Below are 14,642 nucleotides of genomic sequence, written 5' to 3' on the forward strand. Positions count from 1 at the left end.
TTGATTGCATTTGAAAAATATAAGGTCTGTGATCTACATATAACAATAAAATAGAATTTTATATTTAATCATTCCTTGACTTTCCCTCCTATGGCATCACTCTTTTATTTGAACAGTTACACTTTACTATCTTTAGTCAACCCAACACCTACTCTGCGTTCTTAGGTTCACTTGCTTAATTGTGTTTTCTCTTGCGCATTCTAATTCTAGTACTGACACTAATTTTAGATATGAGGGCTTAAGTCACTAACATTTTCTAGGTCTCAACAATAAAGTAAAAAAATTGGACCAAGATTTTCTCTAAAGCTCTTCCCAAATCTAACATTCCCTAACTCTTACATCTTTCATAACAGCCCTCACACCCTAGCATACACAGTGGCAAATACATAGCAGGTGCTGCATAAATGCTTGTTTAATTAACATGGCATAGCTTTTACTACTTTATCCATCTAGGCTGACTGCAGGAAGATTGCGTTTCTTAAAGTTTTTCACAAAACTAATGGTTGGAACATCTCAAAACTCTCTCCAACTGATTGATTTGAAATCATTGGCTTTACACTCTTCCCATAAAACTGCAGGTTTGTACAGCTTTACAGACAATAACGAGAACACTTAATTACACATGCACGGTAGCAATAATCTCCAAAGGCAATTTAATTTCTAAGCTATGTACTGTAATCTCAGCCAAATCATAGATTCGCACAAATCAAAGTGGGATGAAGTTGGAGGATGAAAACCAATCTGTCTCCCTTTGCAGGACTCTAAACCTATCTTTAAATCTTTGGTAACTTGTAACTTGCAAGTCATATTAGGACCAAATATTGTAAATGAGTATTTTTAATTAGTGAGATGTTCTCATTGAAAGATATGTAATTCAGGCTGTGCACATCTGAACGCATACCGCATTCCTTTTTTTGGAGAAGGATGTAATTACAAGTAAGGACACAAACTTGCTATGTGTTAACGTAGGTATGACAAATATACATTGTGGTTGAAATATCTTAAAGGTTAATGAAATATTAATGTAAAAATATTCTAATTTACAATTAATGCATTTTTTTAGAGGATGTGATGCCATGTTTTGATGGCTTTATTTTTCTCAGAACGTTTACCATTCATCATAAAATAGATTGATATAAAAGTAGTCCTAACAGTTTCTTTCCGAAGTTTGAAATATATAATATTTCTGCTCAATAAAGCACTGAATATATAAATGATTTACAAAAATGATCTGCAAGTAGTATGTCACGATTTGATTTTTTTTAAATCTTGAACATAAAGCACAATACTTTAGTACAATAAAAAGCTATACCATTTCTTTGCCAAATATAAAGCTTTACACATACTTTTTTTTTCCTGCTAGGAACAATTAACTGAATATTTACTCTCTTAACAAGTTTTTAACTGTGCAATACAGTATCATTAACTATAAGTACAATATTGTAAAACAGATTTCTAGAACTTGTTTATCATATATAATGGAAATTTTACTGTTTTGAAGTTTGGTTAGTCCTTCTTCATAGTAACCAGAATAAGTAGCCAATACATCAACATGATTTGAAAATATCCCGTAAAATGTAAATCTAAAATTCATGTTAATGACTTTGGCTGTAGCTCAAATAAACCAACTGGAAGAAAAAGAAAATCTTTATACCAAACTTCACAATTAGAAGCAGGAACTTCATATAAGTACAGTGCTGAAAGCTTCAAAAGTCTAGGAGAAATAAGTTATTTCAAAAAGGAGTTTTGATTTAAACATAAGCTTGAGGTAGTTATGAAAAACATTAGGGTAAATTGGAAAGATCTTGTTAAAATAATTGAGCTTACAGAGCAGTGATAGGAATGTAAATCTGAAAACAGTCTTTGCATCACTTAGCTAGCTAAATAATCCTAGAAATGGAATCATTTTTCTTTCTCTCAGAGTAAAATTGGAATTTTAATAGATGCAAGGAAAAGTGGTATGGAAACCAGAAGCACCTGGATTTCCATATCTTGTGAAACACATTAAGGCAGATGAAAAAGAATATGGTTTTAGCTTTTAAATTTCTAAAACTGGAGATACTTTTATTCTTCTTTTATAATGTACTATGACTTTATCAGCCATGGATATATTTAAATTTTTGGAATAAACAAATAATATTTCCAACATTCCCCCCGCAGAATGACATAAACTGATTATTGATGTATTTATGCATTTATTTCTTTATACTTTTCTTTTTTTGTTTCAAGCTATGCCTACTCCTTCCAGATGTCTGGAATTTTGATGCATCTATAAAAACTCTGCTTTGGCAATGTTACCAATGATTTAATCATCTTCAATTTTCATCAGTTTGCAGTGGATAGATTTCTTAGTCTGATGCTGAATACCCAGGTTCACTAACTATAATAACTGTGACAGCAATGGAAAAATGGACACAAAAATATCAGCAAGGCTGTGTGATAGCTGCTAGGTTTCTTTGGGTTTGAGAAAGCTAATATAAGCCTCAAGTATTGTCATAGGCACTTAGGTGAAAAGTGCGTAAGAAAAATAGACACAGAGTACTGGATTAAAAAAATTGGATATGTTCGTGCCATTAAGTACACATGCATCATGCATGATAAACTGAAAGACTAAGTCTTAGAGGGTTCAAGTAGGAGACAGAATTCTGGACAGTTCTAGAAAAAAAGCTATGTTGCTGTTATTTCTTCCAAACTATTCTAGGAGATGATTTTAGCAGATTCTGTGCTCTGTACTTAGTCTGCTGCACTTCCTATGATGAACCTGCCCAAGATTGGGTGAGTGCACACATTCTCTTCTGATTAATAGTTTGCCAGGAAGTCCTATTGCTGATGAAATCTGTTCACACCCTAATGCACTTTCTTACTCCTTGTTTATCAAGCAGTCTGTTGACTTCTCTAGTTGGTTTTCTTCATCTCACCCACTATTAATTTGGCAGTCCTAAATCTTACTAATTTTCCAGGTCTTGTTGAACCATCTAATTTCCAATATGTTGAGGAATGCTTCAGAAACTCATGCCAAATATAATAAAATCCCAACATTTTCTCATCTATCAGCCCTCTAGACTTGACATTAACAGGTAGAGCCGAGCAAACACTACTGCTGAAGTTCCCCTAAGGGAAAAAAAAATAGCTACATAAACATTTTAAGCATGACACTAATTCAAATAATTCATTTGCTCCAAGAATGAGAGATGAAAGTTCATCTATGCTATGGTCACTTCTCAGTAATGAATAGCTAGTCTTCAACCTAGCTAGTTCTGTCCAAATAGTGAAGTAAAAATGTCTTGAGTGCTGACACACTTTTTGCAGTCCCTTGAAACCACTTCTTATAACATCAAAAGTCAAAAATAGATCAAAATTGTTACCATTATAAAGAAGTACAATGATGTAACATCAAGAGAAAGTAACTTATCTGTGTTTTATTTTTAAAACTATATTTGTCCTGATAACTCCTCTTTCTCCTAGTGGTTTGATTTGTGCTTTTAGGGAAAGAAGTCTTATCTAAGAATATGTGTCAGCATTACTTATCTCCATATTCATTCTTCTTGGATATGAAAGCCCAGATAACAAAAAACAATTCTAAGAATCTTTTTCTCCCAATTATTAGGGAGAGAGCATCATGAAACTCATTGGTCATAGGGATCCCAGTAAGAGTTACTTTGTAGCTCTTCACCATTATTTGCTGTTTCTCAGTCAGCTACAAATTAGAATAGTCTATTATTGGTCATAAATGCCACTTGATAGTGGTAAAAAACTCAAAGATATTTGAATGCTCAGAGTCTGGAAAATTTTTAAAAATTAGTTTTGATTGATGAATCCGTTTGTTTCCTATTTGAGTACTACATCACATAATTCAGTACTGTGAACTTATTGTTATACTTCCCAAATTGCGGAGTGTCATAACCCACATGTTACTTCTGATAATAAAACTTAACAAGTATTATTTTGGAAGAAAACTGAGGTTCTATTCATTCATTCTTTTCATCACTACTGAAACATAATTTTTAAGCAATCTAAATAAGATCACTTAGTCTTGGAAATTCACCCCAAAGATTTTAGTTTAAATGTGTTTATTCACCTAAAAAACCTAGTAAGATAATAACTATCTAATTTTTAAGGTGAATATAATATAATTTGAAATTTTACCTAACAATTTACCTAACAGGGTAATTTATATGAATATGTAAGGGGAAAGGGGAATTATAAATATTATGCTAAATATAGTAATTGTTTTTTAAAATATCATCAAAATTATATCTTATAACTGGATCTTCATGTCTAGAAATACTCCTTCAAGAGTTAAACACAATGTGTGTAAACATTTGTATAACAAATATGTAAAAGCCATTTGTTCGATATAAACCAAACAGCTAAGAGATGCCAAAGACCCACAGTTTATTGCACGTACTTTCCTTTGATTTAAAGATCTGTGCACTCTAAAATGTACACCATCATTGGATTTAGTAATCCGCTTACTCCCAAGTTGAAGCTAGTCACTAATTCTAAAAATACTAAGTATTAAAAAAGGACAAAAAACAGTTCAAGGAAAAACCACAAGCCACTCAATATCTCACTGCTTGACTTTCCCTACATTTGTAATAGTGGTTGAGAACCAGGAAATTTACAACATGCTGATCTAGGGGACATTATCAGAGTCAGAGTGACTCCCACACATGGGGCTTCAGGGACTATTCCAGAATAGAATGTGGCAGAAGAGTGGCACCAAAATGTGTCAAATATTTCGTAGTCAATAAATGTGCTATCTTCTATGCCTAGCTAAGTAAGAGATACTGAGTTTCACTGCAGGAGTAGACAGTTTTAGGTACCATTCTGCTTCTGAGTCTTCCACTTTGCTTTGAAAAACTCAAGTACCACAGGTTTCCACTCTTTCTAGTTTTGCTGTGTCATCGTAAAATAACCTGTAAAGGCTTATATTCCTAGAGACCCTGAGAAGCATCCCATACTATGCATAACCAGGATTTTTCAGATTAAAGTATAATAATTATTAACTCGAACACTGTTTCCTATGAATGCATCAATTTCCACAGAAAATTCTGGGTCTGCTCAAACTCTGCTTTTGTGAGTGTGAGTCACATGTATATGTGGTGGTGGAGGGGAGAGGAGAAAGCAGCAGAAGCAAGGTTCAATTCCTTCAAGCTTGCATGGGTCTGAAATAAATCTTATTAATGTTTTTTCCCCCTTTACAAAGCAATTCACATTGGACTAAGCTTTGATCAATTAATAAATTGATAATTTACTTCAATATATCTTTCAATCATTGTACTTTTCATATTCTCTGCAGATCGTGTGTGTGTGTGTTTCCCTTAAAGTGGTGATTATCAGTGATGATAATGTAGGTATTTCAGCAAAGAAATAGCTCTATGACATAAGCTTCCAATGTAGCTAATGGGCAGAGGCAATTTTAACACACTTAACTTTTTATAATAACATTTCATTATTTTTTCATATTTCGTGTAGATTTCTCTGCTCGTGTTGTATGTAGAGATTATTATGAATTGCAAGCTCCATATCATATATCTTGGTGATTGGCTATAATTATGTACTGGTTTGCATTGTAATGTATACAGGCAACAAATTTGTAATTACTCTGGCATTCTTTATGTTGTTTATAGATCCATTGCTTATCCCAGCTCTGACACACATTTGCTGAATGAATGACCAGTCAAGCTTCTAAAATCTGGCTCCCTATGCATAAAATGGGATTTATAATTTCTTTTTTATAGTACTGTGGGATAATCAGAATAAAATATATGAAATGCCAAAGAATTACTAAGTACTAATTTGATTATGCATTTATTCCTTCATACTGTCTATAAATTATTCATCTTACTAATTAGCCTTTTAAGCCAAGAGTTAGAGAAAAAGAAGAGGTCCATATGGTCTTTGATCTTGTTTGTTTGACCTTAAACAATCACGTAACACACACAAAAAAATGCATTTGGAAAGTAATAAATATATCTCCCACGTTATATATAACCTTTCACAAAAGTAATTTCAAAAAATAGGAAATATGTTCACTCAATCTGAATAGTGCTCTTTCCACCTGCACTTGTTCTTTTTTCTACCCTAGTATAAGGCTATTTTTGAAGTCAGTCAAAGATCAGACTCTGCTTTTTTTGAATTTACACAAAAGAAATGAGAGTATCCTTAAGGAGGCTTAAAATAGAGGTTTAAATTCCCAGGATTACTTATTATTCAGCTTCCTGGACAGGGATGTGTAAACTGTTGGCTTATGTCTTACAGTATAATATCACAGGATTCTAAAAATATTGCATGTTTCCAAAGAAGGACATTGTTCTTTAAATTTACAAAAAATTCCCTGTAGACATCTAGAGCAGAGTTTTCTAAAGAATGACAAAGCTTAGGTACTCCACCAGCAGGGACAGACCTAGAAGCAATTTAGAAGCCAACAGGCATTCAACAAAGACTCAGCTGCTACAACTTCAAGTAGTCTTCCTATCTCTGCCACCCACTTCTTGTAATTACTACTGAAAGGAAAAACAGAAGGGACAGAAAATGTGGTTGGAGTTCAATTAACTATAGTTATGCTTTCTGTACTTAATATTGGTACAATGTATTTTTAAAATTTTAGTAATATTTCTTTTCACAAGAAAACATTTAACAACAAATGTTCTCAGTCCCCGAAAGTCCTTACCTTAACAATGAAACAAGCTATCCACTATCTAATTTTCATGCATACATGTATACACATATACAATAGAAATACCATATCTCTTAGAATAATAAGATGAAAAACTATCTTTATCAATTCATTTAAGATAATTTCCTAATCAGCAGTAACAGAGGGTAAATTTCTATTCCACAAGCATCTCTATGTATGTTTACTTCAAACCGACCTTCTGCTGAACCAGATAGAATACTTCCAGAGAAGTTTTCATGTGTGCACAAAGAAAAATGGAAATGTGTGAGTAAACAGACAATTCTTGGCTTCCTGGGTGCAGAGTTGGTTAATAAAGTTCCAAATGATCAAAAAAACTACCATAAGGAAATTCACTTTTTCAAATTTCTGCAATGGAAAAGCCCTTAGAATGTCTTTAACTGTGCCATGCCCTGTGCCATGCCATGTTAGATCCTTCTAGATCAGGTAATGCCATCAGAGCTGGAAGCCCAAGATTTGTGAAAATGTTGGGAAGGATCCCATCAGACCAAGAAAAACAAAAGAGCTCCTTTTGAAATAGTTGATGGAGACCCATCCACCTATCCATTTACCATTCATATATCCATTTATTCAACTTTATTCTGTGGTTATTATCCTTACTACTATCAATATCCATTCATTTGAGTTTATTTTCTGTAATTCCAGTGATGATAATGCTTCTTCTTGCTCATCCATTCAAGACTAAGCTAGAACTATCATTTACTGATTTAGGCAATGAATAAAACCTGGGAAAATTAGTTAAGCCTTTACGTAATACTCTGAGACTGTATGTAAAGATGTTCATTGCCATACCCATGAATGTCAATTTTTAAATAGCCACAACTGAATCAAATATCCCTTCTAAATATCTTCTACACAATCATCTTCTGCCTGCATGAACTTAGCAATTGCTTTACAATTCTGTATCAGTTTACCCATCTAAACAATGTGGGTAAAAGAAGTCCCTGTCACTTAACAGTTCTAAGGATATAAAGAGATAATCCATTCAGGATAGTTCTTCTAATATCGTAGGTGTAATATTGTGTGTACTAATATCAGTCATTGTTATTACTAAAAGGAGGCAGTTTAGAAACTTTGGGCTCATTCCCAAGTCTTCTTCAAATGAAAAGGTCCCACTCTATCCCAATTATTCTGTAACTAATTAAAATCCCTACTATCATTGTAATGGGAAATTCTGACATATTTAAAATATTTATATTGTTCTAATTTTTTTCTTTATAACAAAGGCCACTTGAATTATTATCTACAAAACCCTTAAAAGATCTTCAAAATGTGCATTTTTATCTCAGCTTTTTGAAACTTCCACTAAGAATTATGGATATGTTGGCAAAAATTCCCAAAGAGCACAGTTCTGCTAACAAGAGGATGGGGCACGCCTCTATGCTCTTTATCAAGAACCTAAATAAAGAAAAGGAAAAAGAAAAAACTGTATATGTTATGAAAGTAAGAATACAATGAGTCTAAGGTACCGTACCACCAACCCAGCAAAATATAAACTGCAATATATACTTTAACTTTGTATAATATATATTAGCTTTTCTTTAATCACATTATTTAAACACAATTATATATACTAGCAGTAATTCTATAGGGGGAAATAAAGGAATAAAAACAGACTCAGTACTCTGACTGTGTCAATCCGCATGTTTTAAGCCAGATATCAATGTGAGATTTCTGCAAATAATAGCTGACCGATGTCAATTATCTATGTATTAGAAAATTTTTCTTTTAAAGAAAATATAAGGGAGGATAAATCAAGTTCAATTGTTCTTCAATGTCCTTAGAAACTGTAATATATGGTGTGCTACTAACTGAAAGATAATTACAAGTTCTATGAATTTATTTATTTGTTATTATGAAAGATATGCAATTTTTTAAATTTAGGTTAATGCAAGTGACTTAGCTTCTGATAAATCATTATTCTTTATTTACACAGTTTAAAGCTCTTCTTAATCCTAAAATTAACATTGTGTGTTGTTAACGTTATTCTCTTTCTCATTTTCTCTCTCTCCCTTTCTCTGAAATGTTCCATGTGCTCTGCAAACATGGGAAAAAAATAAAAAACAGTTCCTTTGGGTAAGTCAAAAGGAGTCACAGAAAAGTAACAATTGAAATAAGATGAGAAGAAATTGTAGAAAATCCTTCAAGTACACAAGAGTTTAAAGAGTGTAAAGCAGAAGGGATAGAATGCATAAAGGCAAAAACGTATGAGAGAATTTTGCTTGTGTCAAAGAATTCCCCATGATTGGTGTGTAGACAATAAAGAGCCTTTTTTGAAGGCCAAAATATTGGATTTTTGTATACAGAGAGTTGTTACTGAACAGTTTTAAGTTAGAGAATGACAAGATCAGAGATTGGATAGAGGGGCTAGGTTAATCTGAAGGCAGGAGATGAATCAGTAACACCACCTCATATGGCTGAATTGGGGATTACATGGATAGTTAGACCTCCTTCCCAGTGTTTCACCCATTGCATCCAAGCAAGTACTCTTCCCTGACCCTGGCAAACGGTAAGAGAATTATTCTTCATGGAAATTCAACCAGAAAACTTTCATAGAAAGAGAAGCTTTGTGCAACAGAGAATAGAGGTGAGACACCATATTAATAAGAGAAGGTTGACATTTACAGAAGGTCAACATACTATTTTATATGTAACTGGATAGATCCCTAGAGAAAAAAGAAAGTAACAGGCATAAGAATATGAGAGTTTCTCTAGGGAATAGATAAAATATAATATTAAGTTTTTGTTTGTTTGGTTTTTAGACAGCTGACTATGTCTCCAGCTCTGTTCTAAGTACTTCACAACTATTCCCAAAAAAGACCTTTAACTCATTCCCCACTCATTTCTTCCAAAATACCAAGTCTTTCCACTTCCTGAGCTGCACGGTTTCCTGCAGCACACCACATTGCGTTGTTTTCTGTCGGTGTTCCCTGTAGAAAACATTTAGGTCTTAGCATATCTGATCTACTGAGTCATTCACCACTGTCCACACATTTCCCATTCCTTAAAAACTTACGGTAAACATTCATTGGTTGTCACCTCCTCTCCTAGTCTTTGCTCTCAGTTTAATGAGGTCTCAGAAAGGAGTAGAGATAAGTATGTTCAAGTTAATTTGTAAACTAGAAACGTTTATTTTTTTGTATTCAGGTAGGGAAACTGAGTCTCAGAGAAGTTAAGTAACTTGTCATTTACACAGCTGGTAACTGGTCAAAGATAAAATTAATTCTAGACGTATCTGCCTCCAAGGCCATTTTTCTCCTGCCCTGCACTTCTTTAGACAAAACAAATACGCCTTCTTGATAAGGAAACCAAAATGATCATATCTAAGACATGTTTCAGTAATCAGTAATAACTGAAAACAATGTTTGAATCAACAAAGTATATTGACCAATAGAATTTGAGATAATTGTGATAATAAGAAATACAATGCCTAGGCCCCTTGAAACCTTAATTCTCCAATTTTATCTCTACTTGAGTTTTTGTTCACTTACTGTTAAAAAATAATTGTAGAATCCTACTAAGCCCTCAAAAGACAAACCAAAAGAGCTCTCGTGACGCTGGCAGTAAGAATGGTAATGTATCATCTCGGCATGGTACTGCTTGGAACTATTTCAGTAAACAGGATAAAGCTATGTTAGACCAGAGGAGCTGGTGCCCTCCTATCACCTTTACAGGAGCCATACGGTGATTATGAGAAGCATGGACATAAAACCACCTTTATAATCATAAAAGGTTTTACATCATTTGAAGTTGGACTATGGATAAGGCTAAGAGATAACTTTTTTTTTTTTCTCTTTAGTAAAGCCCTTCAGCAAGTGGTATTCCAGGAAGAAGTATAAGAAGAAGTTCTGAGTTTAAGATAGTTGCATTTCAGCTGCTGTAATGTTAAATTGGTAATTGCCCACATAAACAACTCAAATATATCTGTTTACTTTACATGTACTCATGAAGAAAAAAAAAAAGGCTGCATCATAAAATTCTAAAACCCACAAGTTTTAGCTCTTCTGTCACATCTCAGTGCATTTAATATCCTTCTGTCATATTATTTACGACTTCACAAAGAAAGTAGTTGTTTCCTATTATCTGTTCAATAAATAAGTAGAGAAATGCAGGCTGCAGAGATACAATTTGTTAATGAAATAGCTCAGAGAATCTTCATGGTGTCTGGTCTCAGAAGCTTGCGCAGCATCTATTAAAGCTTGCTTCTGTTCTACAGAGTGACTCCAATTTTTACACATTGATATGCCGCACTCAGGTGGCTGAGGCATGCTTCCAGGGTAGATTATGCAACATGAGTAATGCATGCTGTGATACAACAGATATCTGACCACACAGGCATGTTTAAACACTTCTCTCTACTTGTTGAACCTCCTTCTACTACTGGGAAGACTGTCTCACTTCAGAAATGAGGTAAATGTCAAATTTCCAGTTCTTGAAACCATTTTCAAGAAGAAGAAGAGAAAGAAATCATGCTTGTCATAGTTTTTACCCAAATATCATGACATTATGAATGCACTATGTTCAAGAGATAAGACTACATTGGTACAAGTCATAGGAAACCTGTAAGAGAGGCACAGAGTAGGTAGGTACATCACTATCCCATATTTGTATACTTTTGCCACCTTGTAAAAGAACAATCACAAAAATTCTCACATGCTATTTCTAAAAACATTCACCTTTTGTTGACAATTCCCACTGTTGAAAAAAATAAGTACAAGGAAAAGACTAGTCATAATAATATATGCTCCCCTTAATTGCTATGAAAGTTTTATTTTTCCTGTAAAAGTGAAGCTCCCCAAAAGGATATATGCCTCTTATCTGATGACATGAGATTTTGAAGAAAAATCTAGTAGAGGAAAGAAACATATCATTTAAGACATGAAAACTTGCTCCTAATCTTAAACACAGCATGGATTTTAAAAGTGAACCTATGAATAAACTTTGACTTTAATCAAAACCATAGAGTGACCGGATGATGCTTACGTCTGCATATTGTTCACTATTTAAAGTGCAGTTTAATTTCCTCTAAGAATAAATATCTTATTTTTTGCCAGGGCTCGGGTAGGGTATTGGCTCAGATTCACAATTTGTATGAAATACTACAGTGCAAAACTCCGAGGGATATTTAGTACATACATGTTTCAGTAATTTTGATGCTGAGTATTATTTATGAACTAATAATATTCCCTTGAATTTTTCTTAAATATTTAATTGTATTCACAAGTAGTTAGGTAATGTTCAAACCCCTAAAATTTTTTTTAAGTCAGTTATATAAGAAATGCATATTTATCACCTTTATTTTATTTTAATAGTTGTAAACATACGTTTAGGCAATTGTAAAAAATATGTATTTCTTATCATCGGATATAATAATAGCCATTAACATAAAGGTTGTTTTGATTAAGACTTTCATCAGGGTGGTAATTAATATTTCTGTATAGCTTCTACCATAGAAATGTTAGTAACATTTTACCTAACTCATTTCAAAAATCAGCTAGATCACCTAACAACTTAATATAGAATGGTTTTATGTATTACAGCATATTATGTTATGTTCTTCAGAGTCCCCAATTTAAATTTAAATAATTGACAGTTAACCATGATTAAATTCCCTTAATTCATTTTAAAAGTATTTTTGAAATTGTTGTTTTACAAAATTCTCTTCTGTGTACTCTATCTCAGATATCTCGAAATATCAAGAGCCATAAGGTCTTAGTTTAAGGTAGAACAACCTGAGAGGTATTCCAAACCCAAAAATCACCTGAAGCTACTCCAGTGTGCACTTATCTGGGAGGAAGATTTGTGCTTTTTTATTATGACAGTTTGGTCTTCCCCATTTACTGGAGTTATGACCAATTTGACAAAAAGAACGAAGTTCATAAAATAGGATTATTTAAAATGTATGTATATATTTTATATATGTGTATATATATATATATATCCCTGATTTTAATAGCTGCTAATCATATATGATTTGTGACTTACTATTTTTATCAATCTGTGACATTTTCACTTTCTAGTCACTTTTATTAAGCTGAAGATTACTCTATGATAATACAATGTCCTGGAAGGTAAAGTGTTAAGCTACCAGTCTAAAAAGTGGTGTAAATACTCTCTATTTTTCTGCTTTATCCTACTCCTAGATGTATTTCTTCTCTTCTTTCCCTTGTCTCTAGCTATCCCTGATGATTTTTCATGCCTCACCATAATTTTTTAAGTTATTGGAAATATAAAATATTTGGGTGGAAGAACAGAGAAAAAAAGCAGAAGGTGTAGAAGTCAATATTTGAAAAAGTTCTATACACACAACTCCCTCCCCCACTTACACACAGAGAAACCTGTTGTTTTATAGAGGTTTTTGAGTAATCTGGCAATTATAAGTTGATGAAGAACATGGCCTCATAAAGTCAGGGATACTTCTTGCAAAAACATTTGTTTTTTACAATGGTAGTAAGAAACATAAGCAATGGACTTATGTTAAATATTATTTATGTACAGTGTGACAAGTAATATTTCAACTTGTTTTGTTTCACCCTCTTCTAAACTTTGCTATTTAATTTTTACTTTTTTAAATTTAAAACTAAATTCATCAAATACTACTGAATATTTTCCATAAACAGGGCACCATAAAGAGCTCAAAACAATGACTAAACAGCTGTTCAAAAATACTAATTTTTAACAAAAAATCATGTTTGGGTTTAAGAAAAGAAGATAGTTGGCTATTAAAGTATGTTCATAAAATATATGTAAATTTTGTGAGTAACGTCTAAGTGATGTTTTATGGATGAGGCACTGGAGAGAGACCATAAAGCAATACAGGATTTCCGATGCTAAGAGAAGAGCCACAAAATTCTCGGTGGAGGAACAAGTCTGGGTCCACTACACACTAGTCACTTTACATATGTCATTTCAACAAATCCTCAAACTTCTCTACCCTAAACGCATTTCTGCCCACATCTTAAGATTAGTACCATTCTTATACATGTTAAGAACCTTGACAAAGATGAAAGCCAGGTAAATTTGAATATTCTCACAAAATGATCTGCTACCAGTGGCCGGGCCCTTAAAAAGCATTCAAATTTAAGACCCCGCTCACGAAATTAAAATTAATTAAGTAGGGACTTCCCTGGTGACGCAGTGGTTAAGAATCCACCTGCCAATGCAGGAGACACGGGTTCAATCCCTGGTCCAGGATGATCCCACATGCCACGGAGCAACTAAGCCTGTGCACCACAACTACTGAACCTGCGCTCTATAACCCATGAGCCACAACTACTGAGCCCGTGTGCCACAACTACGGAAGCCCATGCGCCTAGAGCCCATGCTCCACAACAAGAGAAGCCACAGCAACGAGAAGCCCGCGCACCACAACAAAGAGTAGCCCCCCGCTCGCCGCAACTAGAGAGAGCCCACGTGCAGCAACAAAGACCCAACGTACCCAAAATTAAATATTAAAAAAATTCATTTATAAAAAAAAGAGAATCTATAAAAAAATCTTTAGCAGTAAGAAAGTTTATTACTAAGAGCTTATAATGATTTTAATTCTACAGGAAGCCTCCAAGAAAACCTGGGCTAAACTTGGTACAGACAAGTTTGGCTTCATTTAGGGGAATAGAACTTAAAGGTAGAAACCGAGGGAGGAAATATTTGGAGTGTTGAGGAAAGAGCGATGAACCCATAGACTCTGCAAAGCCACTGAGGAGCAGGAAAATGCAAGTGGAACGGTTTGGAGAACAATGAGTTCGTGGTTGAGGATAAAGGAGACTGAAGTTGGAAGCAGAGAATCAGGTAAGGCTTTATCATTGCTTCATTAAGATATAAGAAAAAAAATCCCTTATTACCTCTGGGTTGAAGATGTCACCTACTTAATTTCCTTTATTACAGGTTGTCTACTTTTTACTTATCTAGCCATCTCCTCATGATGCCTTCGGGGTAAGATAAA

The 14,642-nt window shown here is 33.7% G+C and overlaps 1 protein-coding gene across 1 annotated transcript in view; it reads right to left on the minus strand.

Moving 5' to 3' along the window:
• The window catches only part of KCND2 (potassium voltage-gated channel subfamily D member 2), a 476,238-nt gene that overhangs the window by 435,694 nt on the left and 25,902 nt on the right, over positions 1-14,642 (minus strand). The gene's annotated exons all lie outside the window — the stretch shown is intronic.

This window comes from Balaenoptera ricei, chromosome 9 (genome assembly GCF_028023285.1).
Source record: "Balaenoptera ricei isolate mBalRic1 chromosome 9, mBalRic1.hap2, whole genome shotgun sequence".
NCBI lineage: Eukaryota > Metazoa > Chordata > Mammalia > Artiodactyla > Balaenopteridae > Balaenoptera > Balaenoptera ricei.